The sequence below is a fragment of the Polypterus senegalus genome, chromosome 3 (assembly GCF_016835505.1).
Source record: "Polypterus senegalus isolate Bchr_013 chromosome 3, ASM1683550v1, whole genome shotgun sequence".
Classification (NCBI taxonomy): Eukaryota; Metazoa; Chordata; class Cladistia; order Polypteriformes; family Polypteridae; genus Polypterus; species Polypterus senegalus.
In genome coordinates, this window is record NC_053156.1 from 189,561,710 (window position 1) to 189,577,969 (window position 16,260).

Sequence of the window (16,260 nt, forward strand, 5' to 3'; positions counted from 1 at the left end):
ATAAGCTAAATAAATTACTACAAAGTCACATTTGGCACTGGCTGTTCTCTTTCCCATGTACGTGTTTTGTACATTATGTCCTCATTCTGCTATAATCAACTTTTATTGTCTCAAATAAAAACAATAATTTATTAAAATTTCACAATTACTGTAACTTTAAATAGTCAAATTTGAAATGAGATACAGTTAAAACTCATCAACAAAGCAACATCCAGAATGAGAAAGAGATCTTTCTTTACCATCTAGCGTACCGGAGAATAAATATTTCTGAATACACAATATCCCCCTATCCATCCATTATGGCCTCCCGCTATGTTTTTTCTATTTGTTGTGTTACTGGTAGTACATCAGAGTCCTTGATTCAAAACCTGTAAATTTAGATGTTGCACATTTTCTCTGTGTCTTTGTGGATCTAGATACTCCAGTTTCCTCCAACATTTCAAGGACCCATGTGTAAGGTTAGTTAATGTTTCTAACCTGGGCCTATGTGTGTGTCCCATTCATGACTGATTCCTGCTTTGTTACAGATGTTGCTGTGCTTGTCTCTCTTTATGATTCTGCAACAAATAAATCAGTTAAATACATTGGATGGCGTATTATTAACAATTTATATTTAAAATGAAAAGTGACTATCATTTTTTAATACTGGCTGACCAAATATTACTGACATTCAATGCACAAATAAAACAAACATGGCTTTGTGCATTAAAAATACTACCTATTTTATCATCTGGGTGTTTTGCATGGGACATTTTATGCTGTTATTAAGATTATGTTATTATTATGATTTTCTGCTCAGACCAGAGAATTTGGTTTATTCATTTTTTATAAGTATGCCTTATGTATATCCTGTATTATATGTACTTTCCAGTTATTATAGACATTGATTGAGAGTTCTTGTACTGTTAGATCAGGAAACAGACAAAGTAAATAACAGGGCTCCAATGTATAGTATTGAGCTTGCAAATTAAACGTTTCCATGAATTGATATATAAGAATAAACAGTAGCTTGAAATAATTTACCCAGATTAATTTAAAACCATTAAGTACTTTGTGTATCATAATACTCAGCACTGCTGCCTCAAGGATATAGCAACATAGATTTGGTTCTTACACCTACGTGTTTTGTATGAGGAGTGCACATTAAACCTTTCTTTGTGTGCATTCCAGTTTCCTTCCATATTCCCAAAGTGTTTCAAAAGTGGCCTGTATTTTGATGTTAATATGGGCTTATGTTGTAGACACCCAGGACTGGATAGATAGTCAGGTTATGCATCCCCCCAGTTTAAGGATTAAGATATGTACAAATAATGGTGACCTTAGGGCCCTTAAGGTTCCCCCTGAAGTTCCAAATCTCTGGTCATAGCACCTGGTGTTGAGATGCTGCTAATCCCCTTCACCCCAAACACAACTCGACAGACACAAGTCCCATGTCACATGTGATTTTTTTTTTAAATAAAGTACTTTTTAAACAGGCTTCTTCCACAATTAAAAGAAAAACTATTTCTTTACTTTCCTGCACATTTCCAGGCAAGCATTGTCTTCTTCAACCCAGCTCCAGCTTGCCTGGATGAGGTTGAGTAACTTCTTTTATGCTTGACCCAAGACAACTTCTGCTGCCACTATATTCACTGTATTCACTATATTTGCATTCAGATGCACTTCTGGATCAGGCGGAACCTCTTTAAAATAAATAAATAATAAAGAAACCCAGTGGATCTATAACTCTCATATATTATATATCTGGATACACAATCTCTCCCAATCCATCCATTATGGTAGGACAGGTCCAGGATAGGAACCAACAACCAACCCAGCCTGGGATGCCTGCCCATCCACATTTTTCAGGGCAAGGAACAACCATCCCCCATTGTTAGGATGCTAGTCTGTCCACCCTGGCACCTACAGAGATCTTAGAGTATCTTATTTATTAACACAACAATAAAATACACAAATTTAAGGTTAAATGTAAAATAAAAGTAATAAATAAAACAGTATTCTTACAGCAGTTTAGCATTAAGGACACATATTCAGATCTTCCTGTCTGTCTTCAAGTTGATTACTGTACTCGTCTTTTCAGATCTCATTGGTTTTTCATCTAAAATTTCTGTACCAAAATGTAGATAGCTTCCTACTTACTTTTTACCCACATAGAATTTCACCCCAATGATGATGTACTTACTTCTTTGGACATAGACAGTTTCTTTTTATTTGTAATTATCCTTAACACAAATCAATAAAATATTAATTTCTTTCCATAAGTAATATTTCTTTATTTCAAATTATATTTTCATTTCCATTTATTATTATCTTCATACTTAATATTGTAGCGACCCGTGGTCGAGTCTTGAAGATTTTCGCCGATTTCGCCGTGCACCTCTTCCAAGCTGTCGGCTAGCGGATTGCCAGCATTAGGCACGCAGCTGTACCCAGCTCTTTAAGTACGAGCGCTCGTGTCCCATACACCGCACGACTACGAGCGTCTCGGCAGCACGCAGCTGTACCCAGCTTCTCAAGTAACGAGCACTCGTGTCCCATACACCGCACGACTCCGAGTGTCTCGGCATTAATTGCTTAGATGAAATCTTAGCAATGAATAACAGCTCTGTCCTGTTGTATCTCTTTATTCACAGATAGCCAGAAAGCAAAGCTCAAATTCATCCGCTTAACCACTGTCAAGGTCAACAACGAAACGACATTTCTTAACGGCGGTATCTATTTACATTTTACAACCCCGGACGGCGATATCCCAACCCACCCCACCGGCTGCGCACAAACACATATAACATTTACAACAGGAAAGACAATTACGAACTTAGTTAATCTTTACACACAATAACTTTCACATAAATTTCCCATAAATTCCCCACAACTATTTTACATAATTTACCCACAAGGCGTCACTCCGCCAGCGCGGACTGCTGGGTTGCTACAATATCATTAAAAAACATCATTATGGTGATATAATCAGTTAAGTATTTCAAAGAATAACAATTCAAAAGTTCAATTTTTAGAGAAGCTCATGACTGTTTTTTGTGATTTTATCTGACACTCTCATCCTTATGCTCAGCTCATAGCTCATCTTTCAAATTTTCCAATATAATGGCTACATTATGACTGGGCAGTTTCAACTTTTACTTTGTCAGTCTCTCCAATCCATTTCTGGCCTGTTTGGTTCATAGGCTGACCTATTCTTAGTCTCTTTTCTTAACAATGGGTGAGATGTCCCAGTGATAGATTGGTTCCCAGTGTAGAGTTGGTTCCTGCCTTGCACCCACCATTCCAGTCCCTGCAACTCTCATTTGCATTAAGCAAGTCTAACAACATTATATCACATTATCAAAAAAAAATGTACTGTAAAAATTTGCTTTTGTTGTAACTCAAGATTTACAAATTTAGATATAGTATATACCAGCGGGTGGCCAACCAGTTCAGTATTAAGAGCCAAAAAAAAAAAACACACTATTGCAGAGAGCCACTTAACAAATGGATGCAGCAACACATAAACCTCACACATGTAAGACACAATCATTTTCATGGTCTGGCTTGTACTCAGTTGTGGCCACCCGAAACAACCCTTTCACATGTGTGTCATTAAGAATAGAGCAATGTTTTAACTGTAACTTGTTTCAGTTTAGAAAAAACGAATTCACAGACGCAAGTTGACCTAAACATTGTCATTAGCTTCAGTGCAGCTTGCTTCACATTGGGGTATCTGTCTATGGACACAATTTTACAAAACTCTGTGTTTACTTCTCTCAAGACATCTTCAGAAAGTTCAATCATCCCTAACTGGGACACTGCTTCATCTGCAACTAAAGGGGATTTCAAACAATCTGATTTAACAGTGAAAGATTTGATGAGGAATGTGATCTGTGTCCATTTTTGCTTCAGGTTGCAAAATCTGTCCTCAAAAAGTATGCTGCAGATTTTGAAACAGTGGTGCAAAACATGCAATTCTCTCTTTTAAGGTCTCAACTGCTCCTCCACTTGCTTTTAACAAGGTGGAAAAATGTGTGAGAATGTGTGAGCACTCCCTTTTGAAGATGGGTGTGGAAGAGTTTGAGTTTGCTGACAAACGCAAAAATACTTTGCACCACGTCTAGCAGTATTTTTAACTTCTCTTGCAGATCTACATTAAATTTATTTAGATGATGCAGCATGTTAACCAGAAAACACACATCTGAAATCCACTTGGATTCATCTAGCTCTAAAAGTCCTTTTAATATCTTCCAGAAACAGCTTTACTGGGTTCAGAACATGTGAAAGCATGTTACCCCTTGAAAGCCATATTACAGTGCAATGGAGAAGCCGATCAGTGCAGAAAGTCTTTGTCAAATTCAGCTTTCAGGTTTTTGAATTGTCTGTGACAATTGAATGGAGTGCATGAATCCGAATAACATAAAAAATTTCTAGCACAGTCTTCATGATATGGTTCAAGTTCAGCTTTTTGACACCAGGGGCCTCATGTCTAATGCCGCACATAGAATTCCTGCTAAAACATGGCATATGGACAAAACTGGAGATGTGCGTATGCACAAAAAAATCCAGATGCATAAAACTGTATATAAGCCCAGTTCCACACACTTTCCATTCATAAATCTCAATAAACTTGAAATTTAACACACTTTCATGCACGCGCCTATAGCCCCACCCCGACTCCTCCCGGAATTTCATGTTTGAATATCAATATAAATAGCCCCTTTCGTTCAGTGTTTTGTTAAATGACAATGGTAAATGTTTGTAAAAAAGAGAAGATGTGAATGTGAAGTGGAGGCAAGGAAAAATGTACTATTTGTTGGCAGAGACACTTGAAAGGTCAAGTTCAGAAAGTCGCACAGTGCCCGAAATAAAGTGGTCAGATATCAAAGTCAACATGAAAAGGCAAGTTGCGACCCACTGTTTGTTTATTTTGTTTCAGACAATATTAAAAAAGCTGACCCCTGTGCCAAGGACACAACATCTTTGGATACTGCCTGCACACACCTCTGCCTTGGAAACCACTGGGCGACCATCTGGTTGTGTGCTGACGGACGCTGTTCTGGAGTCACATAATGCAATAGTGGATGCTATAAGAGATGTAGCCAATTAACTAAAGAATATAAGGGCTGTACTAAGTGATACTGACCACAAATTAAATAAACTAGTTGAGCACAATTCCTCAAAATCTGCCTTTGTAAAGCCAGCACCAGTTCAACACTCAGCTTCGAGAAGATAGTTCTTGAAAATTGAAACTGACTTAGAAGCCAGTCATCATCATCTCTAAATATGCACGCTCTTCTAATTCTTACATTTGTGATGTCTTCTAACAACGCTAAAGCAGCTATGGGAGTTGGAATAGATTGGCCATTCTGTGCACAATTACATTGTTACAGAATGATTACAATAAAGTGAATTAAATTTGTAAACGATATGCAGTTAATTTCGGTGTATTTGATAAATTCCAGTTCATGGAAGTGAATATGAAAAAGAAGGGAATCAGCACAGAAACAATGCCTCTGCTTTGGTGCTGGGTGCCACCTGTTTGCAAAACCAAACAGAAACTTGTGTACGCATGGTTGGGCATGAAAATGTGTGCAGCATTAAGCCAAGTTTAATCTCTATACATCTCGAATTGTGCGTGGAAATGGAGATATGCAACATTTTTGTGCTTATGCACCGTTTATACATGAGGCCTTAGGTGCTCTTGATGGATGATGCAGTGAACTGTGCAAAAATCTGGGATATGGTCACCAGTTTACACAGTCCCAAAACTCTATTTTGCAGATCCCAACATATCTGGTGCACTGTATGTATCAGTTGCTGTTATTTTTGATATTTTGTCTTCTCGAATATAGTCATTAGTGTCTCTTTCTTGTCGATGCCAAGGGTCCTATCTTTTAACATTCAAATGTCAAACAACTCTTCCATAATTGTGCAGTCTTCTGCACAAAACATACAAGTACTGCCAACTATAGCTTATCTTGAATGTCGCAGGACTCATTCATAGCAATACTAACATACATGCATTTCTCAAGATCAATGGGTAACTGTGTTTCAATTAAACTGTTGGTATCTGATATTCATGTTTTAGCAGTGTTCTGTGATAGCTGCAGGTCTGATACAGAACCCTTCAAGTTGTCATTTTCAGGAGAGAGGATAGCAGCAGTTCTGCGGTGCGCTGGCATCCTGCCTGGGGTTTGTTTCTTGCCTTGTGCCCTGTGTTGGTTGGGATTGGCTCCAGCAGATCCATGTGACCCTGTAGTTAGGATATAGTGGGTTGGATAATGGATGGATGGATGGATGGATGGATAGCAGCAGTATCTTTGAGGCATGTCTTCAAAAATTCCCCTTCACTCTATAGTTTCCCAGTACAAGCAGCATTCCATGCCACTTGATATGATGCTAATATAACCTTCTCCGAGTGCTTTGTAAATTAAAAATAAAAAAAAACTGAGTCTGCACCTCCAACTGACATTTCAACATGCCTACTTTATGCTTGTGAAGTTCAGTGCCTTTGGGAAACTCCTGTGCCATGTTAGCATGGAGTGAGGTAAAACTGCACTCCAGGTTTGAACTTGTGAAAGTGAAGTCTGGCATACAAAACAAAAGGGTTTCCCATTTTGTTCCACAAAAAATGCATTTCCTCTTCTTCTTGGAAGAATGTCCTGTGCTCCTCTTCATATTTGCGCTTAGCTTTACATTTTCCTGACTCAGCCATGATGATTCAGTAAAGCTAGCCTGGCTAACACACTTCTGTGAATGCACAGAAGTATTCTTGTGACTTTTCTATCAATCTTATGATGTCAAAAGTATTTTTTATTACACATATTGGCTACTTTATTGGCAATACTATCAAATATTCAATTGCATTTGGACATATCACTCCTGCTCCATCCAAAATCCTTCCTGTCTCGTTTCCTGCCACTCACATACTCTGCTGATGACCAAGAAAAAATGATTAACACTGATAGCACATGGAGTCACACAGGAGACAGCAAAGAGCCGCATATAGCTTGTGAGCCGCAGGTTTACCACCCCTGGTACTGTGCCATTAACATAACAAAACTTTGTTCTGTAATATACAATGATTGTAGTGTTCTTTTTTATGTCTTTTATTGATGTGTCCAGTGAACATTAAAGGTATGAAAGAATGGATTAATTTTTGGGTGAAGTGTTTGGCTGTGCACTCTGGTGTACAAATAATATGTGGAAAGAAAAAGCCTGGAAACATTTAAAATGTAATATTCCATACAGTTCAATTAATGCCTAATTAAAACTATGCCATTCAAAACAGTGTAATTGTTACAGGACAATTTTTTTAAAAAATATTTCATATGTGCTTAATATTGTGACACATTTCGAAAGTAATCATTGATTAAGACCGTAAGAAAGGGGTGGGCAAAATGTCTTTTTGTAATATTTTGAAGCATTTGGTTGTAAAGATATTGCATTTTGCAAAAGCATGTCTAGTATCAATCAGGAAGAAATAAGAAGACTTACAGAACACTTTAGACATTTACAGCTATGAAATAAATGTTTTAAAGTATTTGTAACATCTGTATTTCTAGTCAGGTTCTTAAGTGCTGAAAGAGGCTCATTCTGAGACAAATTTGAATCACCAAATGTGACTTATTCTTTAAATTTTAGCTTATGTTACTACTTAATAATGATCTGTATTACACATTAGAAAATAGCAGTCAAGAGGAGCTTTTACATTCCACCATTACCTTTACAGACTTTGATTATTATAATTCAGGTTTCAAAGTGTGCTTTTGCAAGATTTAGTAAGCACTGGCAGAGTGGCTTTATTGGTAATGAATTACACAGAAAGGTCTGTATACTGGATAGTTGTGAGGAAAAAACAGTGCACTTTAAAATTGTGAAGAATATGTTTTTATCCAAAGTACCATTGAGAAATGAAAATTCTTCACTTCAATCTACATTCTTATGTTGAACATAGTAATCCTGCAGATATGTTAAGCACAGAAAAATAAAAGTTACCTGTCTGTAATAATAAACCAAAAGTATTTGCAATAATAATTGTGTAACCTGAAAGGCTGTTTTAGTATTAATGTTGTAAAGATCCTGAAAACTCCTCTTTTTCTTTTGAATAATAAATTGGCTCAACCTGTCTTTATTTCATTTACAAACTGACTCTTTTACGAGGGAATGTTTATTTTAATAATGATCTGTATCACTGGAGGAAAAAAATATTCTAAAATTGACAGTGCTAAACAGTAGATTTAGTGCTGTACTGGGTGTAATGTGCTACAGTGTATAAAAATTCAATGTGTAAATGTACACATTCCTGACATCCCATTTTCTGAGGAAATAATAGAGTTCTCAATGATAATATTCGCAAACTCAAATCCTTTGTCTTATTTGCCTCATCTTTTTCTCAAATCCACGTAATCCAGTTCAGAGCCACAGTGGGCCAGAGCCTGCATTGCAAGGTGCAAGGCAAACAAAATCCCCGTACAGAGCATCAATCCACCACTAACTGATACTCAGGTCTGTTCAGAATCATATTTGGAGAAGTCTGCCTCTCTTAAATGATGAAACTCAAGTAAACACTGGGAGAACAAGCAAACTCCAAATAGACACAATTCTGATGGTGGGTTTCAAACTGTCCTTCTTTACTTTTAAATGTTTTTAAGTTGTTTTGCCATTAATCATTTTAGCACTTCCTGATCAGTAAGAAAGTGTTCAGTGAAAATATATTTGATCATCCATGCTAAAACAGAGTTTCAGTTGCTCACGTTCACTACACTTTTTATTCTCTTTCACTTCCTCTATTATAGCTCATTAGCTACTTTATTAACTCTGATTTATTTTAGGGACTCTCACCTGCTCCAAATCAAATTCTCACTTTCCATGATTTCTCTGTTTCCTTCAATCCATCTTGCACAATACCGTGGTCATTTTTACCATGTGCTAGTGCTCACCCTGTACCTGTTGGAATCTGGTGGCTGCTTTTGGCAGAAACTGTACACCCTGAAGTGAATTTGAATTGGAAAGTAATATTTTGTATCTGTGATCATTTTTATATGAATATTCCACCCAAAATTATATTTTTTATTAGGCCTAGGAAAATGAACACGTTAATTTTTGCAATTAATGTGTCCTGTTTAACAAGTTAAAAAATATTGTCACATCTGGGAACACCCACAAGGCAAACGTCTCATGCAGTGCTTTGGTCATTTATTTACATTTAGGCAGTGTTTAATTGCCAATACAAATTAAGTGATTATGTGTATGTAGTATATATAATTTTTGTTGTTGTATGAGAAATGGGGAAAGCTACTCTTTTTTTAATAAGCCTTATTTCAGAGAGGTACATTACAGAAAAAACTAAACAATATGACAGTTTATAATTATAAGACACATTTTAATTTCGTTTTATACCATATGCATTATGAATAAATATTTTTGTACATATTGTGAAGATACAAATAGAGACAGCACACTCATAAAGGTTTAGGGCGGTAGCCCCATATACTGCAAGGACCAGAGTAATCTTTCCAGACTGATACATTCAAATAAATGAATCAAAATGAGGACCAAATTTCAGAAAGTGAGAGGATTTTTATAATGAACCGGCAGGAAATGAGATACAGAGGGAATGCTGGGAAACAACAAAAAGGCTGAAATGATGTGGAAAACTTGAAGCCAGAAGTGAAGTAATCAGGTGGGGACAGAAAGAATACCATTGTTATTGTGCGTGTGGAAGCAAGATCGTCTGCCAGTCTTTCAAATGGTACTTTTATCCTTCTGTTTTTCTGTTAAATACTGTAAGAGAGAGATTATTGCCTTATTTCAAGCCTGCTTTCTTTGTGGTATCACACTTCGTTGAGCCTATCAGCTGCTCTCTAATCGCGCATGTGACAATATTTTATTAGTATGTATTTTAAGGAAGTTTAATTTTTTTAGTTTTTTTATGGTAATAAGCTGAGTAATAAGCCTACAGAATTCCATTTTATTAATATAAATGAAAAGTTATACGGTCTATAGTTTAATTATAAAAATATATTTTAATATAGGACATAAGGCTTCAATGCATCTGGTGATTGAGAGACCAGTGAAAAAAGCTTTTTAAAGGCATAAAGGGGAAAAAAAATCTGAATCCTTATCCGAATTGGCCAATCAAATAAAATTTAAAAACCTGATAGGAGCTTTCCGGCTTTTTATTTAGATTTGTTTGGACAGACTTATAATCATGATTGAAGTGAGGTAGGGATGAGTAATGGACAGAACATTACTTTGAGTGCCCGTTGGTAAAAACATGGACCTTTCCTTTTATTAGGCATTTTCTTTTCTTGCATAAGCAAATGCACCTTTGATAGACCTGTTTCTTCTGGTTTCCAAATTACTTTTGATGGTATTGGAAAACTGCACTCAGTGACACCTTGGCTTTGCCATTTTTCCAAAGAAATTACCTTTTAAGGGATATAATGGTCTATATGTATACTTTTGATAATTGCATTTTGTACCATTATAGCAATATAGTATATTATGTAATATTGTCCAAATCATACTTCAGAGGGTGTAGCAACATGTTTTATTCCAAGTGTGCTTTTATATAGACAAAGGGTTAGTAAGTAATCAACAAACGTTGAGACACCTGTAGGAATTGTTTGCATCAATTTTCAATGCTTAATTAACTTCCATTGCTGCAGAGATACTGTAAGTTATTAACCCATTACTTATTCCTTGAAAAAGGACTTTTTCAAAAAGGCAGGCAATTCACTGCCCTTGAGCTGAAAAAAATTCAATAAAACTGGAAAAAATTGGGTATTCTTAAACTTGTGTGAGGAATTTAAGTATTTTTTTCATCTTAATGTCATTGATTCTGCAAGTAAAAATAGGAAATGATCATAGCACATCAATCTACTGTGAAAAGTGTTAAGTGTGAAAAAACTTTAAGAAAATGTGTAATTGCAAAGTCTGGGTATGTGATTTGATTAAAAGACTGTAAGAAGATATATACATTTAGACTTAAGTTTTGAACTGTTAACTGGAAATAATATTACTTTTGCTCACAGTCATCTTAAAATTCATGATCTTACAGAAATATTTGCCTTCAGCACAGATGGAGCATTAGAATCCATGTTAGAATGAACTGTCCATGTCTTTGTGCACAAGTATCTAGAAATTTGCTCAGCAGCAGTAGCCAGAAGAATTGGTGATAGAGGCACCCTTGAAGGATGCTACATTCCAAAGCAAAGAAAAATGAGTGTAATTACTAGTAAGAACCATGGCTTCATCATATAATTATTTTGTGCATGTGGTTATATTAGGTCCAGGCTTAATCTAATATAAAGTGACAAATTAGTGATTCCATTGTTCTCTGTCAAATGGTTTTTCAATATCTATATATAACAATAACTCACAGCTTGTGTATAATATCAGACATTATGCAGTCAATTATTAATCCGAGTGTGCAGCATGGTGACGCATGAATCCAATGTCTTGGGTTCATATTCTGTGCCCAGATATTGTGGATTTTTAATGCCCTCTCAGTGTAAGTGAATGTGCAAATGTGTGGCCTGTGACTCTTTCCTCCATATATATATATATATATGGTTATGTTCTGCTTTGCACATGGAGCTTCTAGCATAAACTCTGACCTACTGCAATGCAAAAGTGGATTAGATGAATTTAAGAATTTATGGATGTATTGATATGCTCCACTTTTTTGTTTTAATCTGATACTAATTATATATTAGTTGCCTCCTACAAGGAGAAAATATAAAATAAATAAATAAAATATTTTAGCCTATCAAAAAATTAACCAAAACTTACAGACTACCTCTTTGAAGTGATTTTGTAATTATCTGAAGAAAAAAGAAACTGAATTTTCATAAAGATTAATGTTCCTTTTGAAAAATACTTATATAATGTGGTATTGTAATTTTGCATAAAAATCATTGGAAAATTACTTTGACATTTTTTTTTTTTTGCTTAGGAGAGAGATATTTGTTTGTATAAGCAAGAAACTGTAAAAAAAAGTACATTTTTATACTGCATTGTTTTAGATGACTTGGCTTTAGAAGTGATAAAATAGCTGTATTTGAAGATGAGTATTTAATTGATTATCAAGGTAATGTGCTCCATAACACTGGACAACAAAGATTTTGTTTCCTGAACACTTTTCTGTGTATCTTAATGATTTTCACTTGTTGATAACAAAAATTATCTTTAAAATTTATATGTCACAAACTGTTTAATTGTATTTAATTAACTGCTTTTGAGATTTCTATGCATATATAAGCATATACCGTATGTACAGGACAACTACAACTGGAACATATGAGGTGATCTAAATGTAGTAATATTGCTACTGAGAATGCAGCTTGGGTATACAAAGTACTCTTGTTTCATTTGCGATGGGTCAGCCATGTTAAAGAGTCTCATTACTTTCAAAAAATGCTCTGTAAGCATTTGGTTCCAAGGCAGAAAACCACCTGTCGATCAAACAAACATTTTTCCCTACTCTTTATATTAACTTAGACTGATGAAAAATTTTGTGATGAGCAAGGAAGGTAGAGGAATAACTGATGCCAAGATTAGGAAAGGCATTTTTGTAGGTCCATAAATCTGACACATTATCAATACCAAGCATTTTTTTTTTATTTTTTATTATACTTTATTAATCCCGAAGGAAATGACTTGGTTTTCGTATACCCCTTGGGGTCAGAGCACAGGGTCAGCCATTGTATAGCTCCCCTGGAGCAATTGAAGGTTAAGGGCCTTGCTCAAGTGCCCAGCAGAGTAGTATCTCTTTTAGCAGTGATGGGGATTCGAACTTACAACCTTCGGGATACCAGCGCAGACCTTGGCAACTACAGAGCATCAAACTACACACATCAGGCTGACAACATGCTTTAAACATACAAAATCTTGAAGTGAAACATGCTTCTAAAGGATCATTTTCTGCATTCACTCTTGGGTTTCTCCCCTGCTAATCTTGGTGCATTCAGTGATAACCATGGTGAAAGGTTTCACCAGGATATTATAATAACGGAAAATCAATATCAGCACAGGTGGACTACAGTGGTGTGAAAACTATTTGCCCCCTTCCTGATTTCTTATTCTTTTGCATGTTTGTCACACAAAATGTTTCTGATCATCAAACACATTTAACCATTAGTCAAATATAACACAAGTAAACACAAAATGCAGTTTTTAAATAATGGTTTTAATTATTTAGGGAGAAAAAAATCCAAACCTACATGGCCCTGTGTGAAAAAGTAATTGCCCCCTTGTTAAAAAATAACCTAACTGTGGTGTATCACACCTGAGTTCAATTTCCGTAGCCACCCCCAGGCCTGATTACTGCCACACCTGTTTCAATCAAGAAATCACTTAAATAGGAGCTGCCTGACACAGAGAAGTAGACCAAAAGCACCTCAAAAGCTAGACATCATGCCAAGATCCAAAGAAATTCAGGAACAAATGAGAACAGAAGTAATTGAGATCTATCAGTCTGGTAAAGGTTATAAAGCCATTTCTAAAGCTTTGGGACTCCAGCGAACCACAGTGAGAGCCATTATCCACAAATGGCAAAAACATGGAACAGTGGTGAACCTTCCCAGGAGTGGCCGGCCGACCAAAATTACCCCAAGAGCGCAGAGACGACTCATCCGAGAGGTCACAAAAGACCCCAGGACAATGTCTAAAGAACTGCAAGCCTCACTTGCCTCAATTAAGGTCAGTGTTCACGACTCCACCATAAGAAAGAGACTGGGCAAAACGGCCTGCATGGCAGATTTCCAAGACGCAAACCACTGTTAAGCAAAAAGAACATTAGGGCTCGTCTCAGTTTTGCTAAGAAACATCTCAATGATTGCCAAGACTTTTGGGAAAATACCTTGTGGACTGATGAGACAAAAGTTGAACTTTTTGGAAGGCAAATGTCCCGTTACATCTGGTGTAAAAGGAACACAGCATTTCATGAAAAAGAACATCATACCAACAGTAAAATATGGTGGTGGTAGTGTGATGGTCTGGGGTTGTTTTGCTGCTTCAGGACCTGGAAGGCTTGCTGTGATAGATGGGACCATGAATTCTACTGTCTACCAAAAAATCCTGAAGGAGAATGTCCGGCCATCTGTTCGTCAACTCAAGCTGAAGCGATCTTGGTGCTGCAACATGACAATGACCCAAAACACACCAGCAAATCCACCTCTGAATGGCTGAAGAAAAACAAAATGAAGACTTTGGAGTGGCCTAGTCAAAGTCCTGACCTGAATCCAATTGAGATGCTATGGCATGACCTTAAAAAGGCGGTTCATGCTAGAAAACCCTCAAATAAAGCTGAATTACAACATTTTGCAAAGATGAGTGGGCCGAAATTCCTCCAGAGCGCTGTAAAAGACTCATTGCAAGTTATCGCAAACGCTTGATTGCAGTTATTGCTGCTAAGGGTGGCCCAACCAGTTATTAGGTTCAGGGGGCAATTACTTTTTCACACAGGGCCATGTAGGTTTGGATTTTTTTTCTCCCTAAATAATAAAAAACATCATTTAAAAACTGCATTTTGTGTTTACTTGTGTTATATTTGACTAATGGTTAAATGGGTTTGATGATCAGAAACATTTTGTGTGACAAACATGCAAAAGAATAAGAAATCAGGAAGGGGGCAAATAGTTTTTCACACCACTGTATATCAATGCTGGACAATTAGTTTTGGACACTAAAATAAGAAGCATCAGATGCTAAGTTGAAATGAAAATCAACAGCAAAACATATTTAGCTCACTTCACCTAATACAATGTGTCAGCATCATTAAGCTATTAAATACTGTATGTTAAAATCAGTAATCGTTAATTTTACATGTCTCCAAATTTCTGTGTGATACAGTCAAACTGATATTTTATTTTTGCTCAGCTTGAAACTGTCTATCATAATAACAAATATTTTTTCATTAAGAAAAACATTTGAAAAAATTTGATGTCCAGTGATTTGTTTTAGGATTTTCATGCGTGTTGTAATGAGATCTTTATGAGTGGAGTAAATACATTCAGGAAATTTATATTTTTAAGAACAAATACTGTAAACAGTAAATATTCTTTACCTGTGTAATACACTAATGAGACCACATGTGAAGCATAGTATACATGTCTGGTCACCACATTTCCAAATAAGATGTATCATATATGCATGAGAAGCTATACAGACAAGAGAAATGTTTACATTAAATTGCCTTTCATTTACCAGTCTTCACTATCATGTAGGAAAGACTTTACAGACCAGAAAAGTACATTTCTCAGGATCACTGAAATAGTTAAACTCTGTAATCTGTACATAAGCACAGCAACTGGAAGAGAAGGGAAGTTCATTCACATTGTGGTGTAGTTCTTTATGCAGATTGGAGTAAAAGGCAGAGCACAATGATGTCTAATGTTATTCAACTGAATGTACTGACATTTTTCTTTTTGCTTTTATGAGTCCATGGAAGTTATTTGATTTTAAAAGCAATGACAAACATGATTAATAATAACTCACCCTAAATTTAGAAGAACAGTCTTTTTCACAGCATTACCTGTTGAAATATCAATTTACTTTAAACAAACACATTAAGTGTTTTTTTCCCATTTCCTGAACTCTGGCAAAATGGATTATCAATACTGTTTAGTGATGAGACATTTTGCCAACAAAATTCGAATAATTGATAGGATTTAAATATGCGTGTTAGCAAACTATTTTATTCATGTTTTGCCTTTGTTTGTTTTGATGTGGATTGGTTTAGTACTGTGAAGTTTCTTGGCGGATGAAGAAAAGCTTAAACTCATTAGTGGGAAGCAGCAGGCTGTTTCTGGAAAGAGATGCTCTAGCAGGAAGTGCCAGCTGGCAAATAGTTAGGAGCAGGCTGTCAATTCAAATTGTTTCCTCGGGCAGCTGCTTTTATCTGCATTAGAATATCTTTTTGTCAGCAAAAATACATCAGTACAGAGAAGCGAAGGCCACATTACTTTTCAGTGTTGTGGAACTGACAGACATTGGAAACAAATGATGCAAGTTTCAAATTTAATTAAAGGTGTAACAAGCTCTATTCTTTGTATGGTCCCATGTCAGGTGAGTTTGCTATTCAGAGTAGCTAGTAAATAACAAGGGAGAAAGTGGCTGAATTCTACTTTAAGAGCATTGTAATAAATGCTTTACTTTAACATGCTCAGGCTGTCGAACAGTTACTATGTACCTAAAAATACCAGGCAGTTCTGGAGCTTTAAAATTGCTCTCTCAGAAAAGAAGCAGTGCCACACAGTGTACTACAGA